General features: G+C 33.3%; 1 long non-coding RNA gene across 1 annotated transcript in view; it reads left to right on the top strand.

Annotated features, from left to right (window-relative positions):
• Positions 1-5,712, top strand: part of LOC107502644 — a 766,462-nt gene extending 760,750 nt beyond the window's left edge. Inside the window, exon 6 of the long non-coding RNA XR_004952613.1 lies at positions 2,446-5,712. This is a non-coding gene — a long non-coding RNA (uncharacterized LOC107502644). The remainder of the gene's footprint in view (positions 1-2,445) is intronic.
• The last annotated feature ends 18,175 nt before the right edge of the window (positions 5,713-23,887 follow it).

The following is a 23,887-nucleotide window of genomic DNA, read 5'->3' as shown; positions in this document are numbered from 1 at the left end:
TGTAATGATTATTCATGTTCCCTTTCACTCTCAAAGATTCCCAGACTTGGGAATATGTTCCATGGTCAACCAAACTACTGATGACCTTCTAAGGGTTGTATTATGGAGTAATGTGGCAAAAGCCTAGTTAGAATGGTATCAAATTGTGATAGAAGGTGAGACTTCAACAAGTGAAGCAGATTTCCTTTGGAAAGGGTTTTGCTGTCAAGGAGAAAAGAGGAAGAGGCTGGTCGCCAGAGGGGTTGTAGATCAATAGAGGATTCTTTTTTCAATGGGAGAAAGGAATCATCTGGAAGACAAGGATAAAAAAAACATATGCAGAGGTTACATGAGAAATGCTAGAGTGAAAAGTTGAGAGGGGTCATATCCGGGTGCACAGGAGGAGAGGTTGGCTTTAAATAAGAACACAGAAAATTTATCGTACATATGTATGCATATATAGATGCAGGTAAGTTGGTTTGATATGACAAACACTAATGGTAGAGGTCTCCTGATATTTTTCAGTTTCCTCTTTATGAGCCATGGGATGAGAGTAAGAAAGGAGCTGGGTGTGCTTAAGAAGACAGGAGAGCAGAGAGTGACTAGGGAAGTTTAGAAAGGTAGCTGCACAATAATAAAGGCTTGTTTAAGATTAGTACCCATGAATTTAAAATGAAACAATACCAGCATTGTTTTGTAGGTTTTGGTTTTCCAGCATGTTGCAGTTGGATTTACCTAGAATTAGATGTTTTCTAGACAAATATAATGAAAGAGAAATGGGTAAGAAAATTATAATTAGTTATGGAATTTAAACTGTAGGGAAAGAACTCAGTGAATAAACTGAATTGTACTCTTGGTGTGGTCAAAGAATTTATGGACTGGGATAAAAAACAAGATGGGAAAAATTAAAGATATCATGCAGAGAATGGGGTAGTTAAAATTGAGACTATAAAAAAATTATTACATCACTGCACTTCCAGGTTACATATTGTCTAGATTATGACCAAAAGAAAGGGGTAGCATTGGAGAAAGACAAAAAATAAAATCTTCAGGGTCTGAGTGGGTGTGACCTATGGGGTACTAGATAATTGAGGGGTATTGGATTGTACAGTGTAGTGACATGACAGTCAAAGCCGAAGGTTTTTTTGAAAGGAGGAAAGATGGTCTGGCAATGAAAGAAACAAGGAAAATATTTCTTTCTGTTCGGGTCTAAGGGTATCGCAGATGTAAAGGAAAAAAGTCATAACTTGAGAGGGTTTCAAAGAAATAGGCAATTCAGAGAAAAGGCAAGATTTTATTAGAAGAAGAAATGAGAAAGTTGAAATTATAATTTTAATGATGAGTGATGTTGGCTTTTAAAGAGCACAGTAGAAGGACTGAAAGAGAGAAGGAGGGAGAAGGGGATCAAAAAAAAGAGATATTCAAAGTCTTAAGTAGATTAGAAGTCAGAGTATAACGAAATAGCTGGAACCATTGAATTTCTTGTGACCACTGACATAAGCAGTATCTAAGGACATAGCATTGAGTCCTGTTGGTTTCAAGGCAGATAGTGATCTTGAGAATTAAGGGTAATGGGTAAAAGATGTGTTCTTTTGTTCTGTATCATGAACTACTTTTTAAATAATCAAATATTCTATGACATCATTGTAATGGATGAACTGTATTCTAATATGTACAGACAAATAATGTTAGTTAATTCAGTAAGCATTTATTTAAGGGCCTGACAGTTGCTAAGCATGATAAGTGCTGGTGATACAGCAAAGGTAAGTCAGATACAATCTTTGCCTTCAGTGAACTCAAAATACGGAGAAAAACATGGAAAGAGAAGGGGAATGAGCATTCCTGCTAGCATAGATGCTCAAGAGAGGGGGGCATGAGATAGAGAGTGGTGAGAGATTAATGCTATAGAGTTACTAGGTGAAGAGATGAGTGTTGGATTGAAGGACAAAATAATAGCATTTTAGAGGAAATAAAAGGGCATAAAGGTTGAAAGAATAATGGACAGTGGTATAAAAATAAAGAGCAAATGTAGAATATACAGCCTTGTAAATCTTAGTAAGAGGTGTTGATTTTCTTTGCATTTCACAATTATTAGGCAGTTGGGTAGTTGCTACCATTTCTCTGTTACACATAACATTACTTATAGCAACAACTATATCTCAGGTAAATATTAGCACTAGATACAGAGTTTTTCCTGCAATATTTTCCCTGGAATTTATAAGACAAAAAACATAAATATTTTAATTTTAAAATATTGCTAAATTATGCTTTCATCAGAAAAGCCCCTACCTCCTCCTCACTTTTCTCAAAAACTATTTGTGATAGATGAAATCTAATGTTTTGTGATATTGAGCACTTTTCCACTTAAATTGGTCAATTATATTTCCTCTTAAAATTGTCTAGAATGTGTTCTTTGCCCATTTTTATTAGACTTTTTTGATTAGGCATTTTCTCATATTCGTTTAGGAGCAGTCCAAGATGGCAGTTCAAGTAGATACTGAGCTCGCCCACTCCCAAGAACACATCATATGTACACCTATATTTACAACAATTCCTCCTGAGAGACAACTGTGAGCCAGTTGAACAGCTTATGCACAACAAGGAAGAGAGAGGGACTGCATAAAGTTGGGGAACCACAAGAGCTCTCCAGGAGCTGAGGGAAAGAAAGACCCAGCACTGAAGTAACTGGTGAGCACATTGTTTGTGTCCTCTGAATGTGAATAGCAGGTGGGAGCTCCAAAGTTCTCGGGTCAAACTGCAGGGCACTGTGGCATGTCCCCAACCACCTTTGTGGAGCTAGATTCAGCAGAAACAGAAGGGTGCCAGAATGTGCATACAAGGGGCCCTTCCACCTAGAGACTGGTCTAGCAAGTACAACAAGGTGCTGCTTCCTGCACCTTGGGGCTGTGCACAGAAGAGCTCCCCCTACCCCTGCCCCAAAGAGAGTGCAGAACTAAAAAACAATTCTGTGGTACCCACAGGCAGGACTGCCCTGTTCAGAGAAAATGTGGAGCTAGTGGGGGGACTGCTGTGCATGCACATGGAACTGCCCCATCCAAAGAAACTGTGGAGCTAGCAAAACTCTGTGGTATCCACACACAGTACTGCCCTGTGCAGAGTTAGTGAGGTGCTGCTGTGTGCATGCAGAGTGACCCCACCCATACTTCCCTCTGACTGGGACCAAGTCAAGCAATAGGGCGTGCAGGCAGTACTGGAGGTGTGGAGTGTGAGGAGCTGCGCTGCCTAAAGAGGGAGCAGAACTAGTAAAATGAAGCTGCATGCACATATAGGCCAGCCCCACCTGGAGATGGGGCAAGGTTGGAGGAGTGTGGAGATGCAAGCAGCCCTGCCCTAATCACAGGTAAAACAACAGGGCATGCCAAGGGCACACTTAGCATCTCTGTCTACATCAGGCAGCACCACCCAGATTAGAAGGGATGCCCACACAGAACCCAGGTGACAGACACATCAGGAACTGCCCCAACTATAACCAGCTTCCCAAAACTATTAAACACAGTCTAGTCTACAGACATCACACTTTCAAGAATGTGAGGGGTAGCTATTCTCTCCAACTCATAGGAACAAACACAGAAGGTCAAAATGGGGAGACAGAAGAATGTGCTCCAAATGAAGAAACAAGAAAAAACCTTTAATGAAATGAAAAGTAATTTGCTTAATAATGAATTAAAAGAAAAACAATTATAAGGCTGCTCAAACAACTTGAGAGTACAATAGAGGAACTCAGCACTTCAACAAAGAGATAGAAAATGTAATAAAAAACCAATGAGAGATGAAGAATACATAGAAGAAATCAATATCAGATTCTTTAATACAGAAGAATGTATTAGCAACCTGGAAAACAGAATAGTGGAAATCACCAAATCAGAAAAGCAAAATGAAAAACATTTAAAAAAATGAAAATAGTAGAAGAGATCTCTGGGATAATATCAAGCACCCTAACTTTCATATTATAGGGATGCCAGAAGGAGGGGGAGAGAGAGAAATGAGCAGAAAGAATATTTGAAGAAGTAATGTCTGTAAACTTTACTAATCTGAGGAAGGAAACTGACAGAGTTCCAAATAAACTTAACCCAAAGAGACCCACATGAAGACATACTATAATTAAAATGGCAAAAATTAAGATAGTCAATTTTAAAGGCAGCAGTATGGAACATTAAGTCACGCACAAGGGACACCCCATAAGGCTATCACGTGATTGTTCAGAAGCAACTTTACATGCTAGAAAAGAGTGGCGGAACATCTCTAAAGTGCTGAAAGATAGGAATCTATAACCAAAAATAGTATATCTTGAGAGGTTATCATTCAGAATTGAAGGAGAGAGAGTTTCTTAGACAAGCAAAGCTAAAAGAGTTCACAACCACTAAACTGAACTTACAAAAAATGTTAAAGGATACTCTTAATATAGAAAAGGTCATAACCAGAAATACAGTGATGAAAAAAAGTCTCACTGGTAAAGGCAAATATGCAATAATCAAAGTGAATCAATCACTTAAAAAGCTAATATGGAAATTAAAAGGCAATAATAGGAAAATTATAACTACAATAAATGGGATATGCAAAACACGGCACTATAAAATATGACATCAAAAACAGTGGAGAGGGGAGTAAAAATGTAATAGTTTTATATTGAACTTAAGTGCCTATCAGCTTAAAATAGACTGCTATAGATATAGATGTATATAGAGGATATAACAATTATAAATAAGGACCCAACATAGGAGCACCCTAGTATATAATCCAAATGTTAATGGATGTAAAAGCAAAAAATAATGGTAAAATTATAATAGTTGGGGATTTTGATATCCCAGTTACCTCAATAGATAATCCAGACCAAAAAAAAAATGTATAAATAATGGTCTTGCTACATTAGACCAGTTCAACTTGAGAGACATTTATAGAGCATTTCATTCAAAAACTGTAGATTATACATTTTCCTCAACTGCACATGGAACATATTCCAGGATAGATCACATAATGGGCTACAAAATAAGCTTCAATAAATTCAAGATTGAAATTATATGAAGCATATTTTCTGACTACAGTGGCAACTAGAAATCAACTACAGGAAGAAAACTAGAAAGAAAAAAAACCCCACAAATACATGGAGATTAAACAGCATGCTTCTAAACAACCAATGGATCAAAGATAAAACAAATGAAATCAAAACCTACCTTGAGAAAAATGAAAACACAAATTTAAAAAATTGGGGGATTCAGAATAATGATTAGAAGAGGAACGTTTATAGAGATATATGTCTACCACAAGAAGCAGGAAACATCCCAAGTAAACAACCTAAATTTACACCTAAAGAAACTAGAAAAAGAAAAACAAACATAACCCAAAGTAAGTAGAAGGAATGAAATAAAGATCAAAGGGGAAATAAACAGAAAATAGAAAAGATTAATAAAACTGGGAGCTGTTTCTTTGAATTGGTAAGCTCCTAGCAAGACTCATAAAGCAAACAAGAAAACATAAAAATATAAAATCAGAAATGAAAGAGGGGAGATTACAACTAACACCACAGAAAGGCTAAGGATTGTTAAAGAATACTGTGAATAATTATATGGAAATAAACTGGACAATCTAGAAGAAATGCATACATTTCTGGAAACATACAACTTCCAAGACCACAACTGGAAGAAACAAAATCTGAACAGACCAATTGCTAGCAATGAAATTGAAGCAGAAATCAAAAGCTCCCAACAAACAAAAGCCCAGAATGAGACACCTTCACAGGTGAATTCTATTAAACATTTAAAGAATTAACAGCCATCCTTCTCAAACCATTCCAAAAAATTGAAAAGGATGTTTTCAAACTCATTCTATGAAGCCAGCATTAATCTAATATCAAAGACATTACAAAAAGGAGGAAGAGGAGGAAAGAAAAGAATTATAGGCCAACATCCCCGATGAACACTGATGCAAAAAGTCAACAAAATATTAGCAAACAAAATTCAACAATATATTAAAAGGATTAATATCAACATCAAGTGTGATTTTGTCCTAGGATAGAAAGGTGGTTCAACATCCAAAAAACAATTTGTGATTTTTATCCTTGGTTTCGATGTAATTAATCACATTATCTCAACAGATCCAGAAAAAAGCATTTGACAAAATTCCACATTCCTCTATGATAATAATTCTCAAAACAGTGGTTATAGAAGGAACTTACTTCAACTTGATACATGACAGGCCAACAGTTGATATTATGCTCCATGGTGAAAAGATGAAAGCTTTTCCTCTGAGATCAGGAACAATACAAGGATGCTTACTCTCACCACTATTCTCCAATTAATATTGTAAGTCATAACGTCAGTGATCAGACACTAAAAAGAAATAAAAGGCATCCAAATCAGAAAGGAAGAAGTAAAACTGTCACTATTTGAAGATGATGTGATACTGTATGGAAAACCCTAAAGAAGTCACCAAAAATTAATAGAATACAATAATTTAGCAAAGAGGATAAAAGTTATACAGATATCTGTATCATTACTCTACACTAATAATAAATAATCAGAAGGAGGAATTAAGAAAACAATCCTCTTTATAATTGCATCAAAAGGAATAAAATACTTATGAATAATTTAATCAAGCAATTGAAAGACCTTATTTCTGAAAACAAAACACTGAATAAAAAAATTGAATAGGACACAAATAAATGAAAGGATATACCATATTCATGGATTGGAAGGATTAATGTTAAAATGTCCATACTACCCAAAGCAATTTATAGATTCGATGCAATGTCTATCAAAATACCAATGAGCTTCTTCTCACAACCAGAACAAGTAACCATAAAATTATATGGAACCACTAAAGACCTCAAATAGCCAAAGCAATTCTGAAAAAGAACAAAGTTGGAAGTATCGTGGTCTCTGATTTCAAACTACACTACAAGGTTATAATAATCAAAACAGTATGATACTGGCACAGAAAAAGGCACAAAGATCAATGGAACAGAATAGAGAGATAAGAAATAAACCCTTGCTTATCTAGTCAACTAACCTATGACAAAAAGAGGTAAGGCTATCAATGGAGTGATGGCAGCCTTTTCAACAAGTGGTATTGGGAAAACTGTACAGATACATGCAAAGAAATAAAAACAGACACCTCTCTTATACCACATATATATATAAAAAAAAAACCTCAAAATGGATTAAAAACATACGTGTAAGAACTGAACCATAAAACTTCTAAAGAAAACATAAGTAGTAAAACTATTTGACAGCGGTTTGAGAAATATCTTTTTGGATATGTCCTCTCAAGCAAGGGAAACAAATGCAAAAATAATCAAATGAGACTTTATCAAACTAGAAAGCTTATGAACAGTGAATGAAATCATCAACAAAATGAAAGACAATCTAGAGAATGGGAAAATTTTTTGCAAATGATATATCCAGTAAGGGGTTGACATACAAAATATATAGGAAATTCATGTAATGAAATCGGTGATACCAAACCACCTGATATCAAAGTGTACTACAAGTGTACAGTAATTAAAACGGCATGGTACTGGAACAAAAACAGACATAAGGATTGATGGAACAGAATAGCCCTAAAATAAACCCACATCTACATAGTCAACTAATCTATGACAAAGGAGGCAAGAATATACAATGGAGAAATGACAGTGTTTTCAACAAGTGTTGCTGGGAAAATTGGACTGATAAATGCCAAAAAAGAAAGAAAGAAAGAGAGAGAGACAGAGAGAAGAAAGAAACTGCATTACTCTCTTTTACCATAAACAAATATAAACTCAAAATGGATTAAAGACTTAAATAGACAACCTGAAACCATAAAACTCCTAGAAGAAAACATAGGTACTAAACTATTTGATATTAGTCTTAGAAATATCTTTATAAATATATCCCCTCAAGCAAGGGAAACAAGAGCAAAAATAAACTAATGGAACTTTATCAAACTAAAAAGCTTCTGCACAGTGTAGGAAACCATCAACAAAACAAAAAGACATCTTACCAAATGGGAGAGTATATGCTTAATAATGTGTTGATATCTAAAATATATATAAATTCATACAACTCAATTACAAAAAAAAAAAAAAAACCCAAACAATCTGATCCAAAAATGAGCAGAGGGCATGAAGAGACATTTCTCCGAAGAAGACATACAGATGGCTAACAGACATATGAAAAAATTCTCAATATCACCCATCAGGGAAATGCAAATTAAAGCCAACAAATAACATTTGTTGCTGAGGATGTGGATAAAGGGAACCCTTGTGCACTGTTGGTGGGACTGCAAATTGGTGCAGCCACTATGGAAAAGAGTATGAAGATTACACAAGAAAACTAAAACTAGATCTACCATATGACCCAGCAACTACACTTCTGGGTATATGAATATGAAAACACTAATTTGAAAAGATATATGCACCCCAGTGTTCATTGCAGCATTATTTAATCATAGCCAAAATATAGAAGCAAACTAGGTGTTCATCTATAGATGAGTGGAAAAAGATGTGGTATACAAGATATGCAGTGAATTATTACACAGTGAAAAAGAATGAGTCTTGCCATCTGCAACAACATGGATGAACTTAGAGGGTATTTTGCTAAGTAAAATAAGTCAGACAGAGAAACAATACCATATGGTTTCACTCATATGTGGAATCCAAAAAACCATAACAGACAGATAATACAAAACAAGATAAAAACAGACTCATCGAAACAGAGACCAAAGGGATGGTTATGAGAATGTAGGGGTGGGGAGATGGGTGAAAAAAGTTAAGGGGAATAATAATACTGTGATAAATTTTTGCAATAACAGATGATTGCTAGAAATAGTGGAGTGATCACATTGTAGGGTATAAAATCTCAAATCACTATATTGCACACCTGAAACTAATATGACAAAAAAAATATTGTATACAAACTACACTTAAAAATTTTGAAAATATATTCATATATTTTTTAATTTAAAAAATTTATAGTAAATATTTTGTCTTTTCATTTATAATTAAATATTTCATGTTATACTGAGAAAGACTTCCTGGAATGCTTATATGATTAGCAGTTTTTTTCTAGTATAGTTATAATTTTATTTTTATTTTTGTATTTTATTTATAATTTGTATACAACTGGAATAATTGAATAGAATCTGAGGAGGAAATAATCAAATATTTTCATAGGATTTCAACCTTTAAATTAAGAGGCTAAATATGCCATTATCCAACAGAAAACATCCATGAGTAGTCCCTAGCATTTTGGGGGCTGGAAAGTTAAATATATGCCTGAACTTTCAATTTACAACTCCATACAACAGGTAAAATGATTCTACTTATAAGATTGTTATGCATATTTTTGTAAAGTGCATCATAAATGTTAACTATTACATCATGATTTTAAGCAGGACTGAATACTTGTCTCTGGGATAATAGAAGAAAGACAAAGTGAAAAAGAGCATACAATTTATTATTTTGCAGTCTATTTTTGGAATTTTATCAATTAAAAAGTCTTAATGAATGTTACATAAAAGCTGACTAAGGAATTGACTCTGTATCAAGGTGCTCTCAAAAAAAAACCCTTTAGATAAAAAGCTCTGCCAAAATAACAGTAATATAAATTTGCAAAAATTCATAGCACAAGTGGCTTCTAGGATTATCCAGGCAGATTCCTGGTACAAGTCACTGTCATTAAAAGGATATAATTTCTTCCTTGCCCTCCATTAAAAATATGCTGAGGATATGCCTCAGAAAATGGCTGTGATATGTTATCACTGGCTGTAATCTAAGTTATAGTTAAGGTAAGTGATTCTGAAAGGAGATAAAATGAAAATTCATAAAGCCTTTCACAAAAGGCATTGAGTTGGTAATTATAGTTATTAGTTCATATCCAAATTTTCTACGTGGACTCTTGCAGTTCTATTCTATCGCACATTTGAAAGTACAATAGCCTTCATTTCCATATTGTAGCCTTTATTTCCACATTGTTCCATGTTTACTCAAAGTCTAGAAGTGAATAATTTGGAACAATATTTAGGTAAGCTGCATTCAAATAATAATAGAAATTCTGCATCTTGTCACCATGATCAATAAAATTATAATCTATAGAAAATAGTTGCTGTGCTTGATTAAATATTTTCATTAGCATTTTGGTAATAGAAACTTTTAAAAATATCCTCTCTCTCCTTGAGTTCATTAAGCCCCCAGAGCTGTGCAGACTCATTATCTTATTTCATGTTGGGCTTTTCAACTATGAATCTCAAAGAGTGAAAATGAGGTTTAATGACTTTTGAGGTCATGGTGTTTTCACATCTACAGATTTCTACAGAGGAGCTGCTTCATCAACTTGACTTTGACCAGCAATTTGATCCCTGAACTTGCAAAATTTAAATGACAGCGCTCCTTTTTTATTAAAGTATGATACAAATACAAAAAGTTCACAAATCATAGAGATATCTCAATCCACTATCGCAAATTAAACACTGTGAAAGCCCACCCAGTTCAAGAAGTAGAACTTACCAGCACCCCAGAACATTACTTTCTTTTAACATAAAAATAAAAGAATCCTTTCTTCCTCCTTCTCCTTTTCCTCTGATTAGTTTTGATTAAACTAAACTGCAATCTTCATATTCTTTGAATCTGGCGACACACTTATAAACCTCAGAGAAAAGCTTCTTGAAATCTTTCAGTTGGGGAGAACTATTTATTTACATTTTCTATGAAATCCTGGCCCCTGGCTGTAAATATTGGGCAACTGAATCATTTAGAAGTATAAAATTTTCCATTACTGGATGTGTTCTAATAGATGTATCTCTAATCATTAGACAGCTTGTCCTTGAATTTATAATTACTTCTCTATGATTTTCAATCCATAAGTCTAGTATTATACTTTATAGCAACATAAAAATATTCAATTTGCATTTCTATAGATTTTAAACATTTATCTTGAGTCTGAATTTTAAAACCTGAGATCTTAGCTGAGACTCAATTCTTGAGCTCTTTGACAGACCCAGGATGAAATTTGTTTCCTTCCCATCTTAGTGTTGGACTGCCTGCCTCATTGATCTTCTCAAATATCCTACCTCATAAATACTTTGTCTTGTTTTCTTTTAAAATTAAAGTATAGTTGACACATAATACGATATTAGTTTCAGGTATACAACATAGCAATTCAACAATAATATTCTTACCATGTGATCACAATAATTCTAGTAACCATTGTTACCATACAATTATTATGATATTGACTACTCTCCCCAAGACTTATTTTTTCTATAACTGGAAGTTTGTACCTCTTATTTCCTTTCACCTCTTATACTCATCCCTCTATCCCCTTCCCTTTGGTAGATTCTCAAAAAATTAAAAATATAACTACCATACAACTCAGCAACCCCACTTCTGAGCATTTATTCAAAGAGAACGAAAACACTAATTTGAACCCCTATGTTCATTGAGGCATTATTTATAGCAGCCCAGATATGGAAGCAACCTAGGTGTCCATTGTTTGTTAGATGAATGAATAATCTTACATATGAAAATACTTTACATTACACATTTTTTTTCTAAGTCCCCAATTAGTATCACTTTTAAGGCCGCCTGTCTTCAACGTAGACAGTTACAAAGACAAATGCATTTGTGTATTTGATTATTAACTGTATTTGATTTATATAAATAACTTCTCTATTTTTAAAATTTTTAAAAATTTCTCATTAAAAACTTACAGATGCAGCCAAAGCATCATCCCTTATTATTTTTCCCTTTCTGCCAATTGTTACTCCTCTGAAGTCATTCCATGTATATTTTATAATTTTTCAATAAATATGTATAATTAAGGCATTAAATTTATAATATTATATGTATTCTTTACAGTTTGATTTTTTAATTCAATATTCATTTTGGCTTTCATACATTTGTAAATTATTTATGTATAATAAGTTTATTTTAATCTCTATATTTCATCAAGTAAATAAACCACAGTTCCTCCAAAAATTAAGTTGTTTCCATTTTTTGGCTAATATAATAAATATCTTTATGCCTATTTTCTTATACATTTGAAGGTTCATGCTCAGTAGAATCCAGTAGTGCTGCCTTTAACTTTACTCAGAATTCTAAATTATTCTTCAGAATAGGTACGTTAATTTTACTCAACATAACAATATGAAAGAGTTCTTATTTCTCAAAACCTTAGATATTTAATATCTGGCATTATTGAATTTGTTATCAAACTAATTGCTGAGAAATGGTATATTTCCATAACATTGATCTAGATAGAGTTAGTCATACAACTTCTTGTAGGCCAAAAGAAAAGAAAAAATTTTGATATGCGTTAAAATTCCAGGTTCTAGATATGGTGAAATGAAAAAAAAAAAATTCTTAGGTTTTTGACACCAGTCATAAACACATGGAAGTTTCCTTTTTTCATATTTATAACACAAAGCATTAAGTGCTCTGAAAATATGAATAGTTATTATTATGAGTCTGAATATTTGAGTACACATTTATTTGTAGCATTACAGATTAGTGGGGAAAATAGACTAACTTTTAAGCAAGTCTGACACTCTCCTATAGAGAAAATTACAAATATAAAAATATATGCCTTCATATTTTACACCCAATCTATACATTTATTTGAGTCTTTTTCCATCTCTCATCCTCTCCTTTGGGTATTATAACAAAGATACCCAACCACCTTAAGTAATTCCTTGATCTATAATTCAGCATCCCAATTATTTCCTTCTTTTTTCCTCAAGAACTTTATTTTATCAATCATATGGCCTCTCCTCCATATCTTTCTACTTCTCCTGTATCATGAATCTTTTTATTATACTTTTTACCTAGGCTCAAATTTCTCCTTTATCATTACCTCATATTTTCTACGATTGCTGTAACATGCTTTACCTTTATTGCTAAGTAACCTAAAAAAATAGACTGCCCCTTTAATACGCATGCATTGTTCAGCCTGCTTACTCATGCATTACATCTGCCAGCTGGCTCCAGTGCAAAGGCTCTCAACAGGCTCTCTCTTTATTAAAATATAATGCTAAATTTAACCTCTATCTCACTAAAGTGTTATAGTGTTTGACACTTTTGATTTATAGTCCTTTAAATAAAATATCATTTATTTATATATCTGATAACATGTATTGTACGGTTACTTTAGAATGTTTTATACAGGAAGTTACTGTTACTCAGTTATAACACAACCATGAACAGATAGATGACTACACTTGTTTTTTTTTTCTTTTTACTTTTAGTTATATTAACTATAATTATCAACATATATTGATCTACACTGTCTTTTCACTCAACATTTGGAACATACCATTAAGTGGACTTTTAATATTTTAAAAGGTAACATTATTTAATGTTATATAAGCAAGGGACTTAATTTAACAACTCTCATTTTCAAATGTAATTATGTTACTAATTATAATACTCTAATTATTAGTCATATAAATAAATCCTTATAAACATCTCCCATATATGAAAAATACCTAGCAATAAAACAGGTAAAAAATTTCAAGTTTTCCCTAAATGCTTACCTAAAACATTTATTTTTTTATCTTACTGTATAAAATTTAAAATTACAGTTACAAAGAAACTAAAAAAGAAGCCTCATTTAAAGTTCTAAAGACAGTTAAACTAATACTTTGAAAACTAATTTCCACACATTGTATATAAGGAATGGAAAAATATTGATAATTTTATAACACATTAAATATTTTGCAAAAATAATATTTTTTATTTGGCAAATACTGGCATCTCATATGTACACAATGGGACTAGTCTTGCTCAAATCATACACTGTTTTAACTAGCACGTTTTAAAGTTTGGTATTATATTTCCCATTAAGAGCTTTTTTTTTCTCCCAAAGTAATATTCATTCTAGATAAACTATGTTAACATAAAGCTGATTGTTCAAAACTTGAATTTTTGTTTTTAATTTAGCCAAAATTATTTCAAATTTATTGAGGAAAGATTTGTAGTATTGCAATATTGAGTTTTTAACTTTATATTTTATTTTTGCTTTTAAGTTTTCATCATTTGTTTTGGTATATTTGTTTTTACTTCTTTGGAGAGATATATAAATTTATACATAAATGTACATATTTACATATATAAACTTATATAATTATATATTTTATAAACATATGTAAATATATATTTATAAATTTATATATAAAATATATATTTACATATATAAATTTATATACATAAAATATAAATTTATATATATAAATTTAATTTTGTTATTATTGAAATCTTTCTTTTCAATAAATTTCTAATGGGTTACTGCTATTTTAACTAAGTCTGAAAAATGGCCATATTTACAGTCTCTACTACACTAGATACTGTTCTTATATAGTTAATTCTCAAATTATATTTAAATATTATTTGAAATAATGTATTTTTCCTTCATCTTTTCCAACTTTGATACCTCTATTCCTACTTTGCTTATTTCTCTGTACAATTTCAAAACAATGTTAAATAGGTGGGGTAGAATCAAGATAGCAGAGTAGGTAAACTCTGAGCTCACCTCCTTCATGATCACATCAAACTTACAACTAAATAATAGAAAAATAGTCACTGAGATCCACCTGAAGACTACCTGAACAGATTTTCTATAACTGAACATATAAGAAAGATGCCACATTGAGGCAGTAGGAAGGGTGAAGATGCCAGCCTGGCAGTGTGGTGATCAAGAAAAGAGGGACATCTTGGTTGTGGAGGTGCCCCTAAGGAATGAGGGGTCTCAGCCCACACCAGGCTCTGTCCAGGGTATCAGTGTGGGGAAAATGATTCCCCATAACTTCTTGCTGTGAAAACCAGGAGGGATTGCATTCCAGAGAGACAAAGGGCTGCAGGAGACAGACATGCTGCTCTTAAAAGGCCGGTACACAAACTCACTTGCTCTAAACTCCAGCATAAGGGTACCATTTCAAAGGTGTCAGTGATATACGAGGAAGAAATAAATTGACTAACTTCAAGGTGAGGGCTGGGCAGGGTTTGGGGCGACTCTTTCAGGAGATGGAAATAATGGCAGGTACTATTGTTCCTTTGTAGAACTTTCCTTTCACCAAGCTGGCTTCATGCAAGCCAGTGCCAAATCTATGCTTTCCATTAACCTGGCTAATGCTGTTTGCTTTCCCCTGGTGATTCTCTGAGACTTCACCCCATGCAACTTACTCCTCAATGGAGCCTCTTCCAGAAGGTTCTCCACATAGGTGGCTTGCCTTGGCTCCTGCTCTGGATTTTCCACCACATCTGAAAACCTCACAAGAGTAGTGGCTGCCCCAGATTTATGCTGCATACTTTACCAATGGTCCACAAACTCTACAGAAGCAGTGGCCGGCCTCAGCTCACACTGTAGTTCACACCAAAGGGTCCAAAGCTCAGCACAAGTGGCACCCAGGCTTGACTTGCAGCTTAGCCCATCCCAAGTGCCTCGAATATCAGCACAAGGAGAAAATGACCACAGATCACTTTGTAGCTCCCACCAAGTGACCTCCAATGACTGTCTTCAGACCTCAGCAGAGCTTTACCCAACCAGCACCACAACCAGTATATATGAAAGGTGGCATATGCTAGTACGGGAGCCCCACTAAAGCAAATGCCACTCCATGGGGTGAGCCCCTTCACAGCAGCTCATTCACTGTAGTTGCAGCAGGCCCTCACAGCCAGTTATCCTGAGGATCAACCCCATCCACTGAAATGCCAGTAGCAATCAAGACTCAACTATAACAAGAAGACATACACGACTCACACAGGGGACGCAATTGGACACCTGGCTCAGGTTAACAGGGAGGCTGTGCCTCTGGGACCCACGGGACACTTTTTATGTAAAGCAACTCTTTCAAGACTCAGAGATATAGCAGAGCTACATAATATATAGAAACAAACACAGAAAGTCAGCTAAAATAAAGAAGAAAATGAGCATGTCCCAAATTAAAGATCAGACCAAAACTCCAGGGGAGAAAAAAAAAAAAGAACTAAATGAAATAGATTCAATCTACCAGATAAAGAGTTGGAAACACTGCTTACACGGATGCTCAAAGATCTTGAGAGAAGGATAAATGAACTCAGAACTACAACGGAGACATAGAAAACAAAGAACCAGTCAGAACTTAAGAATGCAGTAATTGAAATGAAGACTGCAATAGAGGTGGAAGATCAAATCAGCAATCGGGAAGAAAACGTAGCAGAGAACACTCAATCTAAAATGCAAAAGGAATAAAAACAAATGAGGGTAGTGTAAGAAACCTTGGGACATCAAGTGTACTAACATTTGCATTATAGGAGGCACAGAAAGAAAAAAAGAAAGAAAGAAATAGATTGAAAACCTATTTGAAGAAATGATAGAAAACTTCTCAAAACTAGTGAAGGAAAACGACATACAAGTCCAGGAAGCATAGAAAGTCCCAAACAAGATGAATCTAAAGAGGCCCACACTAAGATTATAAATACCAAAGGATAAAGACAGAGAGAATCTTAAAATCAGTGGGACACGGCCAACACAATTCTAAGAGGGAAATTCATAGCAATATAAGCCTACCTCAAGAAACAATAAAAATCTCAAATAAATCATCTAACTTTACACCTAAAGGAACTAGAAAGACTTAACAAAGCCCAAAGTGAATAGAAAGAAGAAAGTAGTTAAAGATCAGTATTAAATATACTAGAGGCTAAAAAAAAATGGAAAAGATCAATGAAATGAAGAGCTAGTTATTTGGAAACATAAACAAAATTGATAAACTTTAGCCAAACTCATCAAGAAAAAAAGAGAGAGGGCCAAATAAATAGAATGAGATAAGAAACAGAATCAGTGAAATATAAAGGATTATAAGAAAATATCACAGAAATACAAAGGATTATAAGAAAATACCACAAAATATTATGGGCCAACAAATTGACGACCTGGAAGAAATGAATAAATTCTTAGAAACATATAATCTTCCAAGATTGAATAAAGAAAAACAGAAAATCTGAACAGGTGGATTACTAATAATGAATTGAGTCAGTAACCAAAAAACACAGCGAACAAAAGCCCTGGACAAGATGGCTTTACAGGTGAATTTTACCAAATACTGAAAGAAGAGTTAATAGTTATCCTTCTCACACTATCCTAAAAAATTGATGAAGAGGGAAGGTTCTAAACTCATTTTATGATTCTAGCATTACCCTGACACCAAAACCAAGACAGAGATACTATAATAAAAATTATAATCAAGTATTCCTGATGAACATAAATGTAAAAGTTCTCAAGAAAATATTAGCAAACCAAATTCAGTAATACACTAAAAATATTATACATCATGAAGTGGGATTTATTCCTAGGAGCAAGGTTGGCTTAATATCCACAAATCACTTAACATGATACACCACATAAACAAACTGATGGTAAAGAAATCATATGATCATATCAATGGATACAGAAAAAGCATTTGACATGATCCAAGATTCATTTATAATAAAAACATTCAGCAAAGGGTTATAAAGGAAACATACCTCATCATAATAAAGACCATATATGGCAAACCCATAACTAACATCATGCTCGATGAAAAGTTGAAAGCTTTTTAAGATCAGGAACAAGAGAAGGTTGTCTACTTTTACCAATTTTATTCAGCAAACTATTAGAAGTCCTAGCCACAGCAACTGGACAAAGAAAAAAATAAAAGGAATCAAAATTGGAAAGGAAGTAAAACTGCCATGATTTGCTGATGACATGATATTATATATAGGGAAGCCTAATGATTCAGGGCAAAAAATAAAAATAAAAAATTAGAACTGATAAATGAATTCAGCAATGTAGCTGGATACAAAATTAATATTCAGAAATAAGCTACATTTTTATACAACAATAATGAACTATCAGAAAGAGAAATTAAGAAAACAATCTCATTTATAATTGCATCAAAAAAATACCTAAGAATAAATTAAACCAAGAGGTAAATGGCCTAAATTCTAAAAACTATAAGATGTTAAGGAAACAAAGAAGACACAAATAAATGGAAGAATATACCATACTCATGGGTTAGAGTAATTAAGATGGTTAAATTGTCCATAATGCCCAAAGCAATCTACATATCCAATGTTATTCCTAGGAAAATATCAATGACATTTTTCACAGAACTAGAACAAATAATCCTAAAATGTATATGGAGCCACAAAGGAACCCAGATAGCAAAAGCAATTGAGAAAGAAGAACAAAGTTGGAAGTGTCACTGCACCTGCTATCAAACTATACTACAAGCCTATAATAATCAAAACAGGATGCGACTGGCATAAAAACAGATATAGGTAAATGGAACAAAATAGAGAACCCAGAAATAAACCCATGCCTAAATGGTCAATTAATCTATGACAAAGGAGGGTAGAATATACAATGGAATATACAGTCTCTTAAATAAATGGTACTGGGGAAACTGAAAAGATACATACAAAAAAAGTGAAACTAGTACACTTTTTTACAGCATATACAAGAATAAATGCAAAGTGAATTCAAGACTTAAATGTAATACCTGAATCCATAAAACTAGAAAAAAATATAGGCAATAAACTCTTTGACTTTGGTCTTTGCAGTATTCATTTTTTAATATGCCTCCTAGGTCAAAGACAAAATAGCAAAAACAAATAGGATTACATCAAACAAAAACTTTTTGCACCATAAGGGAAAATATCAATAAAACAAAAAGACGACCTACTTAATGGGAAAATATATTTGCAAATTATATGCCCAATAAAGAGTAAATATCCAAAGTATATAAAGAACTTATATAGCACAACATCAAAAAAACCAATCTGATTAAAAAATGGCAGAGAACCTGAATAGACATTTCTCCAATGAGGACATACAGATGGACAACAGATAGTCAACAGACAATGAAAAGGTGCTTAATGTCACTTCATCAGGGAAATGCAAATGAAAATCACAATGAGATATGACCTCACACGTGTCAGAATGACTATCATCAATAAATCAAAGAACAAGTATTGGTGAGGATGTGGAGAAATGTGAACACTTATGTGCTGTTCGTGGGATTGTAAATCGGTGCAGCCATTATGGAAAATGGTATGGAGGTTCCTCAAAATATTAAAAATTGAACTACCATTATGACCCAGCAATTCCACTTCTGAGTATTTATCAGAAGAAATCTGAAACACTAATTCAAAAAGATCTATTCACCCTTATATTCATGGTAGCATTATTTACAATAGCCAAGATCTGGAAGCAACCTAAATGTCTACCCATAGATGAATAAGTAAAAGAGAAGTGGTACATATATGCAATGAAATATTACTCAGCCATAAAAAATAATGAAATTTTGCCATTTGTGACAACATGGATTAACCTAGAGGGTATCATGCTAAGGAAAATAAGTCAGAGAATGACAAATATCATATGATTTCACTTATATGTGTAATATAAAAAGCAAAATAAACAAAGGAAAGCAACAAATTCATTGACACAAACCAACAAATTGATGGTTTCCATATGGGAGAGGGATTAGGGCATGGGCAAAAAAAGATGAAAGGGATTGAAATACAAATTGCTAGTTATAAAAGTAGTCACAAGGATATGAAGTACATTATATGGAATATAGTCGATAACATTGTAATAACTATGTTTGGTGCCAGGTGGGTACTAGATTTATTATGGGGATCACTTCATGAAGTACATATAAAGAGAAAAATTGCTGGATTCCCAGAACATAGTCTTACATGTCCCTGCTCCACTTCATCCCTGTCGCAAACTTTTATAGCAAGAAGCTGGTTCTTTGAGATCAGATTAACTGGGAAAAAAAAGAGAGAAGATGCATATTTATAATATCAGGATTGAGAGAGGCATCATTACTTGTTCTAGCCATGGTCTCCACTGTGATAGGAGGGGGTAAAAATAAGAATTGTGCGAAGGTAAGGGAGTAAGTAAGCTGTGGGATTGGACTGAATTTGGATGTATCAGTATGAAGTTGTAAATTCCCTAGCTTTGTCCCTTGAGTAGGACTAGAAGCAATGATACCCCAGAATCGATGAGCCATGTAGCACCCAGATTTTGGCTTCATTACAAATATTTCAGAGACTACTGCAGTAGTTTTACAATTACTGACAAATGGGTTGCATAGGAAAAAGATAACATAATTGATACAAGAGTGATAGAACACATTATAGGGGCAAGTTCCTCAAGCCTAGAAATTCACTCTTAAAGTTTTTAGGGTTCCATTCCCCACCAGTACTTAATAGTAGATTCCTAGCTGTAACTATTGGCCCACTGACTTAGAGCTAAACGAATGAATGAATGAATGAATATCAATAGCAACAACAACAACTATTGACTCATAATCAAATCTCAAAAGTAGAGTTGGGAGTTGTAATTCAGTCACAAGAGGCTTGTGCATGAAAACCACAGTGTTCCTTAACTTCTGAATGAGATCCAAATATTTTTTAATTTTTTAAATGAAAGTTTATTTTATTTATTTAATCTGTTCATAGTAATAAACTTATTTGTATGTCAGTTTGCCCTTGAATTCATTAGCAGTATCTGTTTTAATTTGTCTGTTCCCAGGAGGCAAGAGCCATGTCGTTAAATTGATCCATCTACTACTCAGCACAACAGATAATTTAATGAATTTTGCCTTAATGATAATGATGGTTTAAAAACACTACACTAAATTGGAAGGTTATAGATTTTCATCCTCTTACTTCTGATGGTCATTGTGTTGACTGTTGTAAACAGATGGTGTATGGAGAATTGTAGGCTATTTCACACAAAAATAATATTCTTTCAAAGCCCAACTATCATATAACTTTTTCTTTCCCTAATGTTATATATCACCAAGCATTCCATTAGTATTATACTAGCTTTTAAGTATCTTATCGATAATATGCAATAGTGATAAAGAACAAAATGTTAAAAGCATAAATGTCATATAAATCGTGGTGAGCATGTGTCAAAGTTTTATTTGACTCATTAATGATGGGCCAACACAGTGACAAAAGTGGTTCAAGAGAAAATGCAAATATATATATATATATATATATATATATATATATATATATACACACACACACACACACACAAAGTGAAAAAAAATCTTGGGAAAAGATAGCTTAGATTTTTTAAAAAATTATTAATAAAATCATAACCTTGAGAGATTATCTTCTCTACAAGACAGAAATCAATTCCAAAACTATTATATAAAAATAACTTGCATATTCTGTATTTTCTTCAGGTTAATCTCTAACGTTACAGAATCCAGGTCCTAATTAATAATGAACAGTAAGTCAAATAAGTGACATTCTCTTAGAAAGTTAGATGACCTAGTTTGATAAATGCATTCTATATCACATTAAAGGAACATACTACCTTTTTGTGCCTTATTTCCAGGTTTTAGTTAAGTTTCTTTAACACAAAATTAAATTTATCTTCAGTAATACAATATGTAAATTAATAAATTGTACACTGCACAACAAACTGCTTCTTCAAATTTTCAGAAAATCAAATTACTTTCCTATAGTTTAATTAAAAACCTATGTATCTAAATTTTATACCCATAAGTCTCAGAAATGTGAAGTATAGTATAAAAAAGCACAATTTTACAGTTCAAATTATTATAATGCATGTATATATGCATATACATGTATATGTATTTTCACACATGCATACTTGCACATATGCAAACATACTGGTATGAATCTAAGTTTCCACCTTTGGGGACACTTACAGGCTTAATCAAGTCAAAGAAGTAAAACAAAGTGAGACTAATAGCTGATACTATGAATGTGTCATTTGTCAGTGTGGTATATAATACTTTTACAATGAGTTTGAGGGTACTTTTAGTTGGTTCCCAGTTCCTTATCCTCAAAAGATTTATTGAGAAATTAGAATTTATACTTGGTGCATACTTTTAGAAAATACTTCTAGCCATGGTACTTTTGCAGTTCAAATGCTCTATAGCTAAATCATTTAACTTTCTACATTTATTTTTAACTTTAAAATAATTAAATTTTCAAATTGCTTTTGATATTTTTGAAATATTATCCCCACCCTAGTTTTCTGATGTTCTTTGTAGCTATGTTCTGGGGTTTTTTTGACCATGTTTGAATGTATATGTTTTTTCTCAATAATGTAAGTTTATTTGTTATGATAGTAGTTTCATGTATGGGTCATTGGCATAATTTGGTTCATTTATTTCCTTGATAGCTTAAATTCATATTTGCATTTATTTAAAAAGAGAACACATAATAAAAAGTATTACAAGGAGGAATATGTTAAATGTTCAATCTAGGATATTAATCTTAAGAGAGGTCCTTTAAATTGCTGTTGCAATAAATCTCTTGCTGCTTTCTGAAACTAATCAGAACTAAACAGTTCGGCTATTGAACAATTTCAAGTTTCAGGCATTTCAGGACACCTGAAATAGTGCATTGCTTTTTTGTTTAGCCAGGTGATATAAAAATGCATTAACTTCCATCAGACATATTTAATAAATGAATAAAGAATATGTTTAAAGCCTTATTTTTTTCACTAGCTCTTAGAAAAATAAGAAGCTCTAAGTCAGGTTCCTCTCTTATTAGACTAATATTTTAGTAAAAAGACCTCCATCTTAGTTATCACTTGTTTTGTTAGCTAGGCACCATTTGATTCTTTTTGGGGGCCCAACCAAAACTATTTACAATAAAATATTCTTAAATGCATAGTGTCTGTATAGATTCTAGCCAGAATTTCTGCAGTCTTTGAAATCAGATCTACTCTATTTTCAGCATTTGAGTTATTGCTTTGTTATAAAACCTTGTATATGGTAAGCCATATGCATACCAAACTGGAATTTACTTTAGACTACAAATAAAGCATTCATTATTTTAAAATAAGTCAGGAAAAATACACACCACTTCTGAATCCACTTTCAATGAAACCTGAAATTAATGATAGATGGAGAAAATTTAAAATTTAACTACTTAGAACCATAGAGATATAAAATGCTATAGGTATGTTATCCAATTCAGTAGGCACTACCCTGCATGTGGTTATTTAAATTTAAATATAAATCAATTAAATTTAAAATTCAGTTCGTCAGTCATGCTAGCCACATCTGAAGTACTCGGTAGCCATATATATCTAGTACTTTTAGTAGTCACACTACAGATAGAATACTTCATCATTGAAGAACATTTCTTTCAGATAGCACTGAGCTAGGGCAGCCAGAATCAACTTCTCTATTATACTGACTCTGATAATGTGTTGACTAACTTTTTTTTTTCAATTTTATCTATGTAAGAGAATGTAATCTATATTTATAAGCTAAATGAGTTGCTATTGATTTCTACTTGCATATTTAACAGCCTTTCCTTAAATGTTATATTGCCAATCAAGTCAATGCATAGAGGCTGGATGCTGTAATATCTTCTGATTGATTTTTAATTTTCATTAACCCCTAAACTCATCTTTGCCCTATCTCTTAAAAAAAAAAAATTCCAAAATGAGAAACAGAAAAAAATGGCTTAGATAATAGAGGATCTGTTCATCCCTCCAGCAACCAAATCAAAGTTATGACAGAAACAGAGAGCAAACGGCAAGGAAAAATCACCTGGGATCTAGATGAACATGACAGACAACTAGGAAGAAATCTAAGAAACCACCCTGCAACGGCAGAAAGTAGGATGAGTGAGGACGTGGGGCTGCCCGTTCTTGAGTGGCTGAGTGAGACCGAGGCTATGGCTGCGGCTGTGGCTGCAGCAGCTGCAGATGCCTCTTAAAGGTGCGTGTCCATGAGTAGACTTCCATGGTGACGGACCTGTTCCCTCTTAGGACAGTTCGGCTGCACAGGGGGCACCAGAGACTTACAGGGGAACACTGAGTTGTCAGAATGAGGGCAGAGGCAAGATTCATTCTGTACAGAAGTGCCAGAGGTATCCATTGTTCTTCTG

This window comes from Rousettus aegyptiacus, unplaced genomic scaffold (genome assembly GCF_014176215.1).
Source record: "Rousettus aegyptiacus isolate mRouAeg1 unplaced genomic scaffold, mRouAeg1.p scaffold_m13_p_8, whole genome shotgun sequence".
Classification (NCBI taxonomy): Eukaryota; Metazoa; Chordata; class Mammalia; order Chiroptera; family Pteropodidae; genus Rousettus; species Rousettus aegyptiacus.
Note: the sequence above shows the minus strand (reverse complement) of the source record. Positions and strands in the feature narration are given on the sequence as shown.